The 18,524-nt window shown below is 55.9% G+C and overlaps 1 long non-coding RNA gene across 2 annotated transcripts; it reads left to right on the forward strand.

Moving 5' to 3' along the window:
- The first annotated feature begins 2,915 nt into the window (after positions 1-2,915).
- Positions 2,916-10,048, forward strand: LOC138843367 (uncharacterized). Of its 2 annotated transcripts, none has more exons than XR_011378000.1 (3): positions 2,916-3,352; positions 7,291-7,368; positions 8,855-10,048. It is a non-coding gene; the product is annotated as an uncharacterized lncRNA (long non-coding RNA). The 2 variants fall into 2 exon arrangements; XR_011377999.1 differs by lacking the exon at positions 2,916-3,352 and adding an exon at positions 5,323-5,659.
- Positions 10,049-18,524: the final 8,476 nt, after the last annotated feature.

The following is an 18,524-nucleotide window of genomic DNA, read 5'->3' on the forward strand; positions in this document are numbered from 1 at the left end:
CACTCACCTGCGACCCCCACTGGCTGTCCCTTCCTTGATGTTTTAAGAACACAAACCTGCATTAGCACACCAGGCACCAGGTGAGAGCAGGGAGGCTCAGAGATGCCAGGTGCTGAGGCCACGCCCTGTCCACTTCTGGGCCCAAAGTTCACTCTCCCAACATCACAGCTCAGATGTGCATGGCCCCAAAATTCTCTTGAGAACGGCGCTCCCTGTGGGGAGCAACCCGGACTAGACTGTTACTCGAATTAAGACTTATTCTATGCATCTGCTCTCCCACAATATGGCGCTGAGAAGGGAGAAACAGCTGCCTCCAGTTCAACCAATAAACTGTAGGACCTACTCCTGATTGGAGGAGAGCAGCGTACTCAGCGTGTGGGTAGCAGAGTTGGGATTGGTGGAAGAGGACTATAAAGGAGGAGAGAGACAACATGCACGAGGAACATCTAAGGGGAACATCTGAGGGAACACCTGTGCAGCCCCCGAGAGAGCCGGCCAGCGGTGTGCCGCTCCCCTGCGGAAGTGGGGAAAGTGGCAGGGGGAACCGCCCTTCCACGGAGATGGAAGGCACGGTAGCCAACCCGGGAAGAACCAGCAGCAAACCCGGGGAGGACCGAGCAGACGAAAGAACAGCGCAGGGTCCTGTGTCGTTCCTCCACGAAGAGGGGGAGCGACAGCTCCCCAATCACAGATAGCTGATGCCGGCGGGCGTCGTTGGCACGAGCTTTCGGACTTTCTCTGCTCACACAGGGCTCGTGGCAATTGCAGCTGTTTGCCTGGGAAAACGCACCTGTCCGTAACGCCATACCCACGGTCCTCGCAGACCTTGCACGGGGTTCCTGCGTCTCCAAAACCCACTCACGGACCCCAGGTAACACCCTCCGACCCGTGTCTGTCTCCACATTTCTCCAGAGGCACAGAGATGCCGAGAGACCTGCCCAGGGTCCCACTGCCCGTGATGGCCGAACCAGGTGTAGGACCCACGCTTCCCGTGTTCCCCGATGCCTCATTCAGTGCTGAGTCTCGAAGCTTCTATACGGTCCTCTCACGTCCCCTCTGATGAAGGGAAGACCCCTGGAGGGGGCAACATTGTCGAGTGCTCCACACCAGCAGGCGTATGTAGGCGCTCAGCAGCAGGTGCAGAAGCATCAGATGGGACCCGATCCCACCCCGTGCCTCTCTGCAGGTTCATTCCCCTCTCGGTAGCACACTTTTCTTACCTTCAAAGTCAGAGGACAGCATGGCCTGGGCTGTGCGGGTGGAGGGAAGCGAGGGACTGGGTATTGGGAGTGTGACCCACGTGGCCTGCACCTGCCGCTCGTGCTACCTGCCTGAGGCAGCTGCTGCTGACGTTGTGGGGCCCTCTAACGCCTCTCACCCAGTGCAGCCTCCTTCCCTGCTGGCCCTGAGTCTGAGGCCCCCTGGCAGGAAACGCGAGGCCAGCAGCAGAGGAGGTGGCAGCTTTAAATAACTGCCTCCCCCCTACCAGGTGAGCCTCTACCCTCCCCGGCCCTCCAGCAGCCCGGCACAGGCTGGGCTGCCAGCCGCGAAGCCAGCTTGCCCCCTGCTGGCCACCCAGCCCTGGACAGCAGTGGTCTTGGGCTGGGCAGCCTTGCAGGTTGTGGGGGCTGAGGAGTCTGTCCTGGGGCACAGGGGAAGTGGGGGCTGGTAAAGGGCGCGGGGGTTCCGGGGGGGCAGCTGCAGCCACCTCTTCTCCCAGGTGCGAATCTCCCACCCCTACAAGGGACTGGGAAGGAGGCCACGAAGGGTGGGGGTGGGGCACCAGGCTGAGGAAGAAAGGGGTGTACAGAGGTGGTGGTGACATCAGGGCCTTAGGTGTATGGATGTGTGTGTGTGTGTGTGTGTGTGAGAGAGAGAGAGAAAGAGAGAGAGTGAGAGAGAGAGAGAGAGAGAGAGAGAAGCAGAGAGAGAGAGACAGAGAGAGATTGAGAGATTGGAGAAAGAAAGACATTGGATAAAGAGAACAAGGGAGAGACATACACTGAGCCAGAGAGAGGGAGGGAGGGAGGGAGGGAGGGACTGGGGAAAAAGGGAGGGACAGAGACACAGGGAAAGAAAGAGAGAACAAAGTTGGGAAAAGAGAGACAGACACACAAAGAGAAATTGGGGAAAGAAGGGAGACAGACAGACACAGACACACATGGAATAGAAGAGAATGTTCCTTAAGATCCACATCTAAGAATCAGCCTGAGACTTTGGAAGTGGCTCCCCCAGGCCCCTGTGGGACAGACGGGACCCCTGGGCCAGCAGCCTCAGCAGTGTGGACGGTAGAGACTGCCCAGGCTGGCAGCCCACACCCACACTGCTCTGGAGCTCCTGGATGGAGGGGCATAGGGATGGAGGGGAAGAGGAGAGGACAAGTGGAGGGGTGGAGGGGCAGAGGGGAGGAGCAGTGGAGGGGTGGAGGGGAGGAGTAGTGGAGGGGCAGAGGGGTGGAGGGGCAGAGGGGAGGAGCAGTGGAGGGGTGGAGGGGAGGAGTAGTGGAGGGGTGGAGGGGAGGAGTGGTGGAGGGGTGGAGGGGAGGAGTAGTGGAGGGGTGGAGGGGTGGAGGGGCAGAGGGGAGGAGCAGTGGAGGGGCGGAGGGGAGGAGTAGTGGAGAGGTGGAGGGGAAGAGTAGTGGAGGGGAGGAGTGGTGGAGGGGTGGAGAGGTGGAAGGGTGAAGAGGGGGAGAGGGGTGGAGGGGCGGGGGGTGGAGGGGTGGAGGGGAGGAGTAGTGGAGGGGAGGAGAGGTGGAGGGGTGGACAGGTGGAAGGATGAAGGGGTGGAGGGGTGGAGGGGAGGAGTAGTGGAGGGGAGAAGAGGTGGAGGGGTGGAGGGGCGGGGAGTGAAGGGGTGGAGGGGCAGAGGGGAGTAGTGGAGGGGTGGAGGGGTGGAGGGGTGGAGGCAGCGAAGCGAGCACACTCTTATCTTCCAGGCACAGTGGACTCCCACACACCGAGCACCCAGAGTCCGGCCCTGCAGGGCCAGGCGGCCCCTTCTCCTGGTAAAGCCACTGCTCCCTTTCCACATGGTCTTCCGATGGGATGGATGCAAACGGCCAAGGTCGGGCCGGCCTTTGAGCGGGAAGCAGCGTTTCCAGCAGCGGATCTGGGAAGGGGGGAGGCGGCGGAGAGAGAAGAGCTGAAACAGATGCACGCCGCAAAGCCTCCTGCAGACTGTCAGGAGCATTGGTTTCGGCTGATGTAGGAGAAAAGAGTAAGCGGTTGGTGTGGCGGCGACACTGAATCAAACTTGCTCAAATCCAGGCGTGCGACCGCGGGAACCGAACGCAGCACCTTGCTTTAAGTGTTTCTCACATCTTGCAAATGGGAGGAAGCTACGCGTCCATCAGGTTAGAAGGGGGGAAGGTGTGTGGGGGGGGGGAAGGGGGTGCCTCTCAGGTCTCTGCCTGATGGCTGGGAGGGCTGGGGGGCCAGGCCCCAGCTCCCTGGGGCCCCCCATTCCCTCCTCCTTTGTAAGCAAAGGGAGCAGCATCACCTGGGACGGGGAGAGGTGTGGACCCGTCCAGGGTCTCCAGGAGCCGGGAACTCCCTGAGACCTGCCCTGCCCGAAGCAAAACACCTGCTCCTTCCCCACCCAGAATTCCAGGGTGCAGGGGCCCAAGCACTTGGGCCATCCTATGCTTTACCTGCAACGTCACAGTGCTGGCCCCAAGATGTATTTTTTAATTTATTTGAAAGGCTGAAGTGACACACACAGAGAGAGAAAGAGAGATCTTCTATCTGCTGGTTCACTCCGCAGATGGCCATAAACCAGGTCCTGTCTAGACGGAAGCCAGGAGCCGGGAGCTTCTTCCTAGTCTCTTACGTGGGTGGCAGGGACTCGGGCAGCTGCGTGATAATCAGAGGCCTTCCCAGGCACATTAGCAGAAAGCAGAGAAGCCGGAACTTGAACTGGCTCTCTAATAGGGATGCTGGCTGCACAGGTGGTGGGATAACCCACTGTGCCATGATGCCAGCCCTGAATCTTTTTTATTTTTTAAGAAATGTAGAATGACAGGGAAAGATGGAGGGAGAGACAAAGAGGTCTTCCATCTTACTGGTCCAGTCTCCAAATGCCCAGAATGGCTGGGGCTGCATCAAGTTGAACTTAGGAACCAAGAACTCCATCTGGGTCTCCCACATGGGTGGCAGGGACCCAGACACTTGGGCCATCCTCTGCTGCTTTCCCGAGCGCGTTAGCAGGGAGCTGGATTGGGCAGGCAGGACGTGAATGGGACTCAGAGGCACGTGCGCATTCCATGCAGCCGGGTTCACCTGCCGCACCCCAATCCCGGCTCCTGAGCAGAATTCTGCGTCCATCGGCACCCCGGGCTCCTACTTGCAGGTGGTCTGGTCTTCTCCCCCACACCTCTCCCTGCGGTTCTTCCACTTCCACTTGGAGACCAGGAAGCTGAGGCTGGGGGCAGGGGCTTGGTGAGCCACCACCCCACAGCTACAAAGGAGCCCTAGAAATTCTGGAGCCCCTGGCCCAAACCACACGGCGCTCCACTCCGTCCAGTCCACTGAGTCACCCTGGAGCCCTCCTGTTCTGCAGAGCTGAGGGCCAGCACAGCTATCGCCAGCAGGGAGATGAGTCTGGAAGCCACGGTCATCTCCCACATCGCGGGTTTCTCTTGACCTCTCTCCGTCTCTCCTCGTCCTGTGGTTCGTGCCTTGTCTTGGGTGCTGGTGCCTCTCTGCTTGTTCTGAGGATGAGCCCTCTGGCATGCGAAAGTTCTGTCCTGTCCTAGGCGTGGTGTGGAGATGGGATCTGAGCCCAGGGTGCCTCAGGAGCAGGTGCCATTCTCTCTGCTGGCTTGTCCCCCAGCCATCGTCCCCACCTGCACCTGGCAGCCAGCACCCCCAGAGAAGAGAGTGTTGGGAGACCCCCCCCCAGCCTGGTCCACTTGTGGAGTGGGGAAAAGTAGTGTTTACTGCAAAGCTCAGAGCAGGGAGCCTGGCAGCTGCTGCCCCATTTCTGGGCGTCTCGAGGTTCAGGCTAAAGGTTCTTACAGATGGAAGCTGGAGTTGGGAGTGCGTGTTCAGTGCGTGATCAGGTGCCTGGTTCGTGGGCGGTGCCTGCGGTCTTCCTTTGATGGGTGGGTGATGCTGTGTGGGGAATTCTGATGATGGCAACGTGGGCTCCAGTCGGTCTGGGGGCTGCATGCAGGTGGCACTTACTTGTTGCCCTGGGCCTATATAGTTCCTGGAAAAGAAATCCCTCAAGAGAAAGCTGAATTTCAAGATATTGTCTAAAGGGGAAATAAGTGAGCTCATGAGTTCTGGGACTAGGGGACTGGCTCGGCCACTCCCGGAGTGGAGCGAGCTCATTTTCCTGCCAGCATTCAGAGCAGTGTCAGCTAATGGAGGGGGCTGGGGGACGGTGATGATCTGGCACGTGCTCTCGTGGTGCTGGCAGGGCCCCCCTCTAATTGCCACTGTCCCTCCCCCACAGACCATGGCCACGGTCACCATCCCATGCCAGCACACGCAGAGCCTTGGCTAAACTGCTGTGCCGTGCTGACCAGCGGGGACTGGGGCCTGCTGGGGCTGCAGGAACGGCTGCCCCGTGCCTGGCCTCCTCCATCTGGCCTCTCGCAGACAGAAACTGGGAAGACGCACAGAGAAGGAGCAGTCCCTGGCACCCGCCCCAGGAGGTGTGTGGACCACGCCAGGATTGCTTGTCCCCTGGCCAGAGGAGGGTGGCTCGGCGCCCAGTGGCTTTCAAAGGCCTTTGTTGTGAGAGGGGACAATGAAGCCACCCTGAGCTGCCAGTCTGCAGCGGAGCCTCCCCACTGCAGCCTGGCCTCCACAGTCTGGCTGCCTGTACACACACACACAACACCCTGCAAGCATGTGCACATGGCACTCCCACGCATGTGTGCCTGCAAACATGCATACACGTACACATAACACTCCCACACATGTGTGCCTGCAAACATGCATACACACATACACTCCCATGCATGCACCTCCCACACATGTGTGCCTGCAAACATGCATACACATACACATAACACTCCCACAATGCACATTCCCACACACGTGTGCCTTCAAACATGCACACACACATACACTCCCACGCATGCACACTCCCACACGTGTGTGCCTGCAAACATGCATACACACATACACTCACATGCATACTCCCACACATGTGTGCCTGCAAACATGCATACACATACACATAACACTCCCACACATGTGTGCCTGCAAACATGCATACATGTACACATAACACTCCCACACATGCACATTCCCACACGTGTGTGCCTGCAAACATGCACACACACATACATTCACATACATGCAAACTCACCCATGTGTGCCTGCAAACATGCATACACAATACACTCACATACATGCACACACATACACATGTATGCCAGCACACAGGAATACATATACTCACATGCATACACACATGTGTGCCCATGCATGCATATATACTGGCATGCATGTGTGCCTACACATGCACACTCACATGCATTTGTGCCTGCACACACAAGCAGCATGCACACTCACATACCTGTCTGCCCACAAGACATGTACGCTTACACACATGTATGCCTGCACTCATGCACACACATACATACACTCACATGACATGTACCCACATATGCATGCATTCTCACTCACATGCATGCCCATGCCCACACACTTCCATGCACACACACTTGCGCATGTACACACACTACACACACATGCATGTGTGCCCGGACATGTGCATACACACACAAACACATGTGGGTGACCACACACACTGACACACGTGTGTGCCTTTGCACTTGCATGCACACATAATACACACCAACCCTGAGGTGTGCACATATACAGACATGTGCACACAGACACATATAAACACACACCCACGCATGCATGTAGCCACTCACATGCATGTGTGCACAAGGGCATGCCATACCCGGGAGCCACATGTCTTGTTTCCTTGCTCATCTTTCTGTGCAAGCTTCAGACACTTCCAGCAACCACCTGAGAACCTTTCTCTTCACCTAAAGCTTAGGCCTCCTTAATTTGACACTTTTCTCTGCCCTGAGAAAGGCTCATAGGATGAAAAGGAAGTTCTTATCAGGACCAATTGAGAAGATATATGGGAATGTTTTCTGGGGTGTAAACAGGCTAAGCAAATTAAATGCAGCCAAGTGTTGTAGCAGAGCCCAAGCTCATTTGCTTTTTGTACAAGAAGTGAGATGAGAATCCAGGGAGCCTGTATTTGCATACTTGCTCCGTCTCCGTGCTGAAATACTGAACGTTTCTTCCTCTCTTTCAGATCCCAGGAGGCTGGTGGATTTGCATCTCTTATGGTTATTGTCGCTGGGCCGGGGATGAGTGGACACGGGCAGCCGTGGTAAGGAGAAGGGTGGGGACAGGCGGCACTGGCTTCGTGTCTGAGATGAGTGACTCATATCTAGAAGGGAGAGGAAGCACTCAGATCTGGAAGCTGGGCTGTCGCGACCACCATGAGTTCCCAAGGGTTCTGCTTGGGAGCCTGGGCTGCTGGTGGGAGGCACTGTACCACCTGCCGTCCGCCTGGGGCTGAGGCAGAGCAGGTATCTCCTACCAGCTGCCCGGGACTCCCAGGCCTCTTTCAGAACACTTACCCTGCCATGGAGAGGGACTCAGGGACTCAGACACCCTAGGGGAGACCCACAGGGGGCTCTAGGGTGGCATAATAGTGCCCCAGACCAGTTCTGATCATAACCATTCACTCACGGTGATGGTTGTGCAGTATGGATCTGAAGGAGTGGCCTGGGCTTATCCTTCTCCTGGTTGATGCAAAGGGAACTCAGAGCTCGGAGGCACCACTGAGGATGCTCCATTTGCAAACATGCATTATGCACCTCTGGTGTTCCCAACAGCGGCCACCCTGGAGGAACCACCCACCCAGGAGGTCAGCAATTCTGTGTGTACCATTTGATGCAAATGACATGGAGGTGTTCCCTTGGCTAGAAAAATGGCCAAGCAATGCCCTGAGTTATGCAAGGATTTTTATTTGGACTAATTAGAAGAGCCTATGGTTTGGGGATTTCTGTCCCCACACTGCATTTTGCTGGGTTCAGCGGTTATCATACTATGTCCCTTTCCATGAAGTTTTTGCAGCCCCTGCGTTGTGTTCGCTGCCTGCAAGGCACCTGTGAAAACACTTCATGTCTGTCACTCACTCTCTCCTCCCAGAGACTCTGTGAAGTGTTCTAGGAGTCTTGTTTTGTAGATGAGGAAAACAAGGACCAGGAGTGTTAAGGCTATGGTTAGGGAATAAAAACCTTTTTTATTTTAAAGTTTATTTATTTGAGAGGTAGAGTTACAGAGGAAGAGAGAGAGAGAGAGAGAGAGGTCTTCCATCCGCTGGTTCACTCCCCAGATGGTTGCAATGTCTGGAGCTAAACCGATCCAAAGCCAGGAGCCAGGAGCTTCTTCCTGGTCTCCCACGTGGGTGCAAGGACCCAAGCACTTGGGCCATTTTCTACTGCATTCCCAGGCCATAGCAGAGAGCTGGATTGGAAAGGGAGTAGCTGATTTTTTTTCTTAGATTTAAGATGAAAAATAAAGAAACCTCAAAGTCCTCTGGCTGGCAAATGAGAACCGGAATTTGAGCTTATGCCAGTGGGTTCCCACAGCCTGCTGTGGGCAGAACCACCCCAGTGTCTCTAGGAAGGAGCCTGTAGCGCAGAGGCTGGGATAATGTCCCCAGGGGCTGGAGGTCTCCCAAGGCAGCTGGCTGTCAGCATGACATTTCTCTGAAGTCCTGGGTTTTATTTCTAGGAAAATCATGCATTTTGCATTCTCCTCAACAATGTGTATTTTTAACCTGAAAATCCTGTTTTGATTTTGAGTGCTGTTCTCGAAACTTTGAGGAAGAAACAGCTGCTCCAGGAAGCCCCGACGGGTGTGCCCGGCTACCTGGCTCCCCTCCCAACTCTGTGCCCCACTGTGACAATGGCTGGGATTGAAAGAATCTGGAGTTTTGGAATCAGCCAGATCAGAGCTCAGATCCTGGCTTCATTTGTCACCGTGTGCTGTTGCCTTATCTCCGAGCCACAGATAAAAACCCACGCCTGCCTGCCAGAGTGGCTTTCCCCACTGCCGAGGAGGCGTCTGAAGCTTGGCAGGACTTGAACGAGCTCTGCGGTCCCCAGTGGCAGTTCACGACTTGCCGCCATGGCCACGGCCATGGCCACGGGTCTGTGGCTGCACTCAGTGGATAGAACCTGCACCTTGTCCACCACGGTTTTGCTTTGTGGTGGTGGAATTGTGGCTATGTGTTCTCCTAGGAGGGGGGCTGTGCATCAGGGGTCCAGAAGGGAGCTGGGGCCTCTGTCTCTCTGCCCCCCTACTTGGGTCCCCTTAGGCTGTGGAAAGGGCGTTTCCTGCCGCCTGCTGGCTTTGCTCAGCAGAAAGCCGGCCAGGGTACGTGCTATACTCCTTGTCCAACACAGACCTCTGCCTTCAACCTTGGCAGCCCTCCCTGTCTCCTGCCAAAGTAGAGAGGTGAGCCAGCTGCTGGCTGGGGGTTCCTTTGGGGTCAGCACGGGGCCCCGTTGTCCTGACAGCTTTATGGGCAGGACAGTCAGCTCGCTTGGAGAGCCTTAGCTGGACCGGGTTAGCTGAGAGCAGGAGACAGCCCGTTCGAGATGAACGTCAAAACAAAATGTGGTCCAGGCTGTCTGAACAACGGATCTCAGCCTTGGCGCCACGTCAGATCCTGACACGTGCCACAACATGGGTGGATCTGGAAGGTGCCGTGCTGAGTACAATTTGCCAGACATGAAAGGAGAGATATTATACGGTTCCACCTAAAGACGTAGCAAACACAGTTGAACTCACGGGGACAGGAAGACAGTAGTAGTCCCAGGGCCCGGAGGGAAGGCAGGGCACGCGGTTGGGGCTGGAAGGGTGGAGTTCCCTTTGGGAGGGGAAAGGTTGTGGAGATGGGGTGCAGAAGGGAGTCACCCCCGGTGCAGACTGAACGTCACTGACCTGTATCTCACTAGGAGTTAGAGTTGTGAATTGTGTGTGGTGTGTGTGTTTCATGCCAACTGTTTTTTAAAGAATAATTTAAAATTAAAAATGCATCTTACAATTTCCGCCATGTCTGTTCTCACTGGAAGATTTGAAAGTGAAATCCTCCTTTGCCTTTTTCTTTCTAAAGATTTCTTTATTTGTTTTGTAGGTCAGAGGGGGGGGGGAGAGGGAGAGAGAGATCTTCCCTTAGCTGCTTCCCTCTCCAAATGGCTGCAGTAGCCGCAGCTGGGCCAGGCTGAAGCCAGGAGCCAGGAACGCCATCCAGGTCTCCCATGTGGATGCAGAGTCCTCGGCACTTGGGCCATCTGCTGCTGCTTTCCCGGGTGTGTTAGCAGGGAGCTGGACTGGAAGTGGAGCAGCCGGGACTCCAACCAGCACTCATATGGGATGCCGACGTTGCAGGTGGTGGGTTACCCTGCTCAGCCACGACGCTGCTCCCTAAATAAATCTTTACAAAGGATTCCAGACGGCCTGCACTGGGGTCAGCGGGATCTGGCCTTTGAGCTGCCCTGTCTCTCAGCTAGCACCAAGGAATGGGCAGGTGTTGTTGTAGCTGCTCGTCCCTGGTGAGCCTGAGTCTGTTGGCCTGGCCAGCAGGGAATGTGCACAGCGCTGCTGAGGGGCTGGGTCTTCACAATCCCCCCTACTGCTTAATTTACAAACTTCCTGCACTCTCGCCTCAGACTTGATGCCTCGGCTCAGTCACCCGTCAGCACTGATGGGATTCAGCGAAGGTCTCAGAGACGTAAGTCAAACCAGAAAAGCACCTTTGGTCCATGAGCCACTCTACACACAGCCTCTTCTCTTGCTCTGGGAAGCCACACGCAACCTCAGAGCAAGAGTGTCCTTGTCCCTCTTCCTCCCTCATCCCTCCATCCTGCCCCCTTGTCCCCACAGGCTGCAGGCGTGAACTGTGCTTGGCTGCTGTCTCCTATCAGATCGCACCTGCTGGGGACACGGCCCCTCCTTCTCAGACACTCCCACCCGGGCGCCCCCCCACGCGCACTGATGGAGGAGAGCCCGCGCTTCCTCCTCCCACTCATCCTCATCGCTGTTCTTTTTGTTATTGGCAAGGTGCGTCTGCATGGCGCAGGCAAAATCATAAGAAAGAGGCAACTCTGACCCCAGAAACACGTTCTCTTGGATCTGCCGGCCCTGACAGTATCTCTGTTTGGACTGATTGCCTGCCACAGCCTGCGAGCTGTGGAACAATCGGATTTCAGAAGAGAAACATAGAAGGGCGAGCACAAAGCGAGCGGTGGCGTCTGTCCCTCAATCTGGGGCACGTGTGTTCCTGAAGTGCAGAGATGGAGATGCACACGGAGCACCACCCTGGGCGCGGGAGGGGACCAGGGTAGACATTTTGGAGTCTAAAAATAAAAGCAGGTGTAAAACGGACATCTGAGAGTGTTTCCAATGTCTATGGGAAAATGAAATAGAAAGACAAGTTTCTTATGTTAACAAACGTCTTTTTGGAAAGCATCGCACAGAGACTCCACAAACTTTCGGAAGACCCTGTGTACATGTGGGATCAAACAAGAGGGGAATGCTGAAAAAAAATATAATACAAAGTCTACTATGCGGGACACGCCAACAGAATCGAGATAAGCGTGGCCGCCGAGGTGTGGCCTCCAGTGGCACCAGAGGCTACTTGCTAAGAGGCAGGAAGACTGCCCAGCAGGGAAGGGAACCTGAGGGCTAACCCACTCAGGTCTGAGCTTACCGTCGCCCACTTGTCAGTCACCCATAGTCAGAGTGGAGGTTCTCTCCTCCCTTCAGAGAAAGGTACCTCTTTCTTGGATGGCCCTTTCTTTCCACCGGGATCTCACTCACAGCGATCTTTCATGTAGGTCTTTTTTTGCACAGGGCTTTTTTTTTTTTTCCAATGTTTTTATTTTTATTTATCGGAAAGGCAGAGGGACACAGAAAAAGAGAGAGGGAGAGCGCTCCCATCGCTGGGTCGCTCCTCCAAATGCCTGCATCAGTTGGCGCTGGGCCAGGGAGAAGCCCGGAGTCAAGATCTCAATCAAGGTCTTTCATCTGCATGGTGGCCCAGACCCAGCCAGCTGAGCCGTCACCTGCCGCCTTTCAGGGGGCGTAGAAACAGAAGCTGGACTCAGGGGCAGAGCCGCCAGGTGTTCTGCTATGTGATAAATACCTGGCCCTGAGTGGTTGATATTTCCCAAGGCTCGGCTGTGAGACGTTGCCCGCTGAGGTCCTTCTCCACCTCCAGACACACCTGCCGGACCCTCGCTGCCTGTCCATGCACAGGAGTGAGGACAGAAGAGCTCTGGCCTCCGCCCTTGGGGCTTCAAACTGTCTGCGTGGTGAGCAGACCCGGGATCAGGTGCTCCTAAACCATGTGCTGAGTGGGGCAACACAGGCAGGCAGGGAGCCTGGGAGTCCTGGGGTGACAGTGGCAGGGGTCTGAGCCACGACAAAGGAGCAGGGTCTCCGCTTGTCTGAGACCCCTCCCCCAACCCGGTGCTGGGTTTGGCTTACAAGATCTCTGGCCCTGAGACTCTCAAAATGTCTTTCTCAACTCCTGGGTCTTGGCAAGACCCCCACCTTCCCCCTATAGACATCTGTGTCCTCTTGCGTCAGTCCCAGCCGGTCTTCTGCCTCGTTGCTCTCAGAGATACTCCCCGCGTCCCCTGACGCACTCAGCCTGCCGGTCAAGAGCCTATTTGTTCCCTCCCGGGCACTTCACTCGCTCGTGGGGTGTGCGGCCGTCTCCTCCACACTTCATTTTCCTTGATTACCCTCTCGCCGAGGAGGTGAGCTACAAAGTAGGCTTGGAGTGCGCTTTGTCATTTACGGATGGGCCAACACTCCCGTCGCTCTTGCCGTCACTCTCCCCGTCTCTGGGTCACACAGGAGTTCAGGACGCTCTTCCAAGGGTCCTGCTTGGCTGCCCTGCCCCCGGATGCCCTCCTGTTACAGCCCTCCCCGCCCCGTCTCCCATCCTTGGCAGGGGAGTGGCATGGTGCCCTCCGTCTGGTCTCCAACAATAGTTTTTGCTGGTGAGAGTGAACAACTGGTATGAGAGATGAGGCTTCCCTGGGCTATGTTCCAGGAAAGAGGAGTTTCTCAGGGGTGTTGGTCCACAGTTTCGGGGCCCTTACCCAAAAGGTCAGGGGTTGACATGACATCCCCTGTGAAGGAGGAGGCGGCTGTCATTGTCCATGCTGATGCAGTGACTTGGTGCCCGGTTGGTCTGACATCTGGTGGAAGCTGGCAACGGCTCAGCAGGTGCAGAGGAGGCATCAGTTGGTGAGCCGGGAAGCAGAGAGTGGGGTGTGCGGCACTCAGCTTCAGTAACCACCTCCCTCGCAAGAATGCACGCCCGCAATGATCTAAAGATGCCCACTGGGCCCACCTCCCAGACACCGTAGTTGCATCAATCTCCACCCCCAACCCAGTAACCGTCAACGTAAGGCTCCGGGACCAGGCTCCCAATCCATGGGCCTTTGTGGGGACACCCAAACCATTACCCACGATGCAACACTGCTCTGACTTGCCTGGGACTTTCCGGGGGAGATATGTTCCCAGATTTCCCAGAAATCAGGCATGAGGAACCAAAGGAAAACAGGTCTTCAGCTTTCAATAAACCCTCTGTGGCTGAAAACATTTTAAGTGAAAGGTGTCTAGAGCCCCCCGCATCCCAGCTCAGAAAGGCCGAGCCCCGTGGAGGGCTCTGCTGTCTCGCCCGGTGAGCGTAGGGGTGCCTGGGAGCTGAGCTCAGGGCTGCTGGCCACCGTCTGCACCAGACCGCATTGCTCTAGCTCAGGAAGACACCGAAGCTCGGAGTCTGGCTTCTCCTGAGCGTGTATGATCTTTGCACCCTTGAAAAATTGAAAAATGGTAAGTCCAGGCATCGTAGGTCAGGGAGCACCGGCATTGTTCCAATAGAATGGAACATCCGGGGTGGGAACACGTGGGACACCCACGGCCCACATCAGGGTGCTGTGTTGGAGCCCTGGCTCTGCTGTGGGTTCCGGCTTCCTGCTAGTGTGCACCCTGGGGTCACCAGGTGAAGGCTCCAGTGCTTGGGTCCCTGCCACCCAGCTGGGGGACCTGAATTGAGAATCTGGTTCCCAGGCATGTGGGGGAGTGAGCTAGGGGATGAGAGCTCTCTGTCTCTGTCTGTCTCTCTCTGTCATTCTGTCTGTCTCTGTCTCTGTGTCACTCTTTCTGTCTCTCTGTCTGTTGCTCTCTGTCTGTCCATCTCTCTGTCACTCTGCTCTGTTGCTCTGTCTATCCGTCCCTCTGTCTCTGCATCCATTGCTTTGTCTGTCTGTCTCTCTCTCTCTGCCTGTCTGTCTCTTTCTGTCCATCTCTGTCTTTTGCTCTGTCTCCCTGTCCATCTGTCTGTCTCTCTGTTTCGCTTTTAATTGGCAAATAACAATTGCCTATTTTTTTTAACGGCGTGCAATATGGTGTTTTGAAATAAGATGTAGAGTGTGGAATGGCCAAATTAACTAAATTAAGCTAATTAACGATTGCAGTCCATGTTTGTCTTTGTGTGGTGGTACTGAGAACAATTGAAAGCTACTCCTTTTTAATTATGGGGGAAAGTCACATTTCAAAATGTAAAACGGAACCGACAAAATCGATTTCAGTACATCCAGTTTAACACAAGACAGCTGAAAGTTGGGTTCTCTATGTAACCGACATACAACGTATCAACGAGATATTTGGTATCTTTTTTTTTTTCTTTCGCCCCAAGTCTTTAGAATCTGGAGTGACTTTTCGCACTTAGACCAGCGCACTGCCGGTGGCGCGGGGCCACATGCGGGTCCTGTGCTGGGAGACGCTGCTCAGAGCACTGGCCCGTGGCTGTGCAGGCAGCTGCCCGTCGTCGCCTCCTGCTCCTTCCTCCCCACAGCGCTCGCTGTGGGATTTGCAGCCAACAAGCAAGGGGAGGGCCTGGGAAGATGGCTCTTGGGGGAAGAATGGCTGTGGCAAGGGCAGGTGCGTGGTAAGAGCCGGGCCACTCCTGCACATTCAGTCCCGGGTGCAGCTGCCCTCCCGGCCCAGGGTTCACACCCCCTGACCATCACTGCGTGCCCCGTGCGGCATCTTTGGCTCTCCTGGCCACTTCCAAACAGACCTGCCAGGGATCCATCCAGTTCTTAGCTCCCAGACGGTTCCGTGTGGGTCCTCTGCTCCCCCAGCTGGTGCCTCAATCTCTTCCTAAGTTGGATAGGGCTAATCATGCCCACTCTTCCTGTGTGCGAAGGGTGCTTTGCACCAAGGAGCTTCAGTACCAAGTGTGTGTCTGTTCATTTGGGTTTCCAGATCCACACGCTACCTTACAGAGGTCTCTGGCCCAAGGACTCCTTGAGGGAGCGGCTATGGATCCGATCTTGCCAACAGTTTGCAGGGCTCTCATTCCTCATGCACCTGTCCTGTTGGGTGTGTGTGTGTGTGCGTGTGTGTGTGTGTGCTGTATTGCACCAGCCCAGGGCTCTGCTCTCCTGTAGTAGGAACACTATGTGACCTTTCAGAGCCCAAGCCCCCGAAGAACAGCGCCTGTTACCCTGGGAAGCTGAGGCACACGGAGCCTCCGCACGCAAACCTGTAGTCATCACCTTTGGAGAGAAATAGCGTCTCATGGTGGTGACATGCTTTGTTCCCAATGATTACATTTCCTGCCCGGCAGCTTAATTGGATTTTTGTGTTCGTTAACGTGTGCAGGTCTTTTTCACCGCAGGACGTGGCCTGCTCCTGGGAGACAGCCAGCAAGGCCTCACAGGGTGGGAACAGAGATGGTTGCAGGGTTGTGGGGGGAAATGGTAGCCTGTGACCTTGCCCTTCCAGAAGCCAGGCGAGAACCTTCCTTCCAGCACAAAGTTATCATACCTGCTAGTATCTTTGCTTATTTCTCTTCTTAGCCCAGGGGGACATCTGGGTACAATGGAGGGGACGCCTTCTCGGCCTGGTCTAAGATAAGAAGGAAAAATTGGCATTTGGTGAAGCTATTGGAACCCTCTTGGGATACCCGCATCCCGTATCAGAATACCTGGGCACTGGAGTCCTGGCTTCTCCACTTCCAATTTCAGTCTCCTGCTACTGCACACCTTGGGAGGCAGCAGGGGATGGCTCACGTATTTGGGGTCCCCGTCATGCATGTGGGAGACCCAGGCAGGGTTCCTGGCTCCTGGCTTTAGCCTGGGCCTGCCCCAGCTGTTGTGGGCATTTGGGGAGTGAACAAGTGGATGAGAAGTCTGTCTGTCTTTCTCTTTCTCTATGGCTTTGCATTCCAAACAAATAAATGTTTAAAAAAAAAAGAATAGAAAGCATACTGGGCTCTGAATGGGAAGTTCCTGATGCTGGTTCTGTGTCTCCCAGCCCTTGGCATGGCAGGCTCACTGGCGCTCTGACTCCCTGTACAACTATCTCCCTGGGTGTCCCCTGCCAGACAGTGCATGCTGGGTGGGTGGCCCCAGAGGAAGACCCAGGCAAATGAGTCCTTCCAAGATACTGTGCTCGGCCGGCGCTGTGGCTCACTAGGCTAATCCTCCGCCTTGCGGTGCTGGCACACCGGGTTCTAGTCCCGGTCGGGGCGCCGGATTCTGTCTCGGTTGCCCCTCTTCCAGGCCAGCTCTCTGCTGTGGCCAGGGAGTGCAGTGGAGGATGGCCCAGGTGCTTGGGCCCTGCACCCCATGGGAGACCAGGAGAAGTACCTGGCTCCTGCCATCGGATCAGCGTGGTACGCCAGCCGTGGCGGCCATTGAAGGGTGAACCAACGGCAAAGGAAGACCTTTCTCTCTGTCTCTCTCACTGTCCACTCTGCCTGTCAAAAAAAAAAAAAAAAAAAAGAAGATACTGTGCTCGCCGGCTCTCTCCCCACCCCTCAGGGATAAGCACTAAATTCCCAGTCTTCTGAGCAGAATTGCCTTGTCTTTCCAGTATCTTTTCCACCAAGGCGGAAGCACCAGCAAGATTGAAAGCAAGCCTGGGGCTGGGCACTGTGGTGCAGTAGGTTAATCCTCCGCCTGAGGCACCAGCATCCCATATGGGCCCCGGTTCTAGTCCCAGCTGCTCCACTTCTGATGCAGCTCTCTGCTATGGCCTGGGAAAGCAGAAGATGGCCCAAGTGCTTGGGCTCCAGCTTCGTCGTGGGAGACCCGGAAGAAGTTCCTGGTTCCTGGCTTTGGACTGACACAGCTCTGGCCGTTGCAGCCATCTGGGGAGTGAACCGGCGGGTGGAAGACCTCTCTCTGTCTCTCCCTCTCACTGTCTGTAACTCTACCTCTCAAATAAAACAAATAAAATCTTTAAGCCCCGTATCCATTTCCTGCAGGTGTTCTTAAGTGAGGAAGAGGTGTCGACGAGGATGCGTTTAACAGGGGTAATCACTTGAAGACGACGACACATAGATGTCAACAGCTGACAGGGCCGTGGCAGGCCCCAGAGGAGCCCCCTGAGCAGCCGAGCGAGAGGAGATTTTTGCCAGTCTGTCATCTGCTTCGTCCTTGGCTCCCGCCCTCACTCCTCTTACCATCAAGGGGAAGGGGAGATGGAGAGAAACAGAGGGAGGTTGGTGACATCCGAATATCCTTGGGGTGTCCTGCCCATGTGTGGGGGCTGCTGTTCCCAGGCAGACCCAGGCTTTCAATCCCCCACTGCGTCCCCCTGCAGAGAACATGGCCCGGGGCCCTGCTGGGACTTCCACCCCCTGAGCAGAGCCTGGAGCCCGATTGCTCGCTTCTGTTCTCAGCAGCACCCACTACCTGAATTAGCATCTTGGACAAACCCTATCAGCCTGATGGACCCAGCCTCCTCACCTGTGAAATGGAGCCAGGTGCAGAATGCACCTGTTGCGGTCAGCACAGTGTTGTAGCCGGCATTGGCGGGGTCCTCTGCCCAGGTGGCCGTGGGAGTGACCAGTGGGTGAGTAACTCGTGCCTTGCATGACCTGCACCCCACACCTAAGCCTGCCACCGCCTCCCAGGGGAATCGCTCCTCCGGTCCAGTTCCTAATGTGCAGAGCAAAGCCTTCTTGGGACGCGCGCTCGCCCTTCCCAGGTGCACGTTCCTTCCAGATAGATGCAAGCGAGTCTTGCCTTCCTGTTTTAGGTCTTAGGTGTGGACTCCTTAGGGGCTCCCGCAGAGAATGCATGAAGAATTCCGGGCTGGGGCATTGCCTGGCTCAGACTCAGGGCCTCCCCGTCCCAGGCCTGTGTGTCGGCTCCTGCTCCCCCGTCTTCCCGCATTCGATCCCGGGGCTCCTGCCTCTGCACATCCTGGTGCTGTGATCCTTGACGGATTGCTTCTCCGCACCTCATCCATCCCCGGGCACGACTTGTCTCCTTCTCGTTGGATTCTCACCTACCTGGAGGTGACAGCCCCAGGTCTCCAAAGACCCAGCCACCACACAGCAAGCACAGGATCAGCAGAAACGGCGCAGACAAGGTGTGCGGATCGGCCCCCAGCAGGCGCCGGTACAGATGCGAGTTTTATTCAAGGAGACAT

Source organism: Oryctolagus cuniculus, chromosome 8, assembly GCF_964237555.1.
Source record: "Oryctolagus cuniculus chromosome 8, mOryCun1.1, whole genome shotgun sequence".
NCBI lineage: Eukaryota > Metazoa > Chordata > Mammalia > Lagomorpha > Leporidae > Oryctolagus > Oryctolagus cuniculus.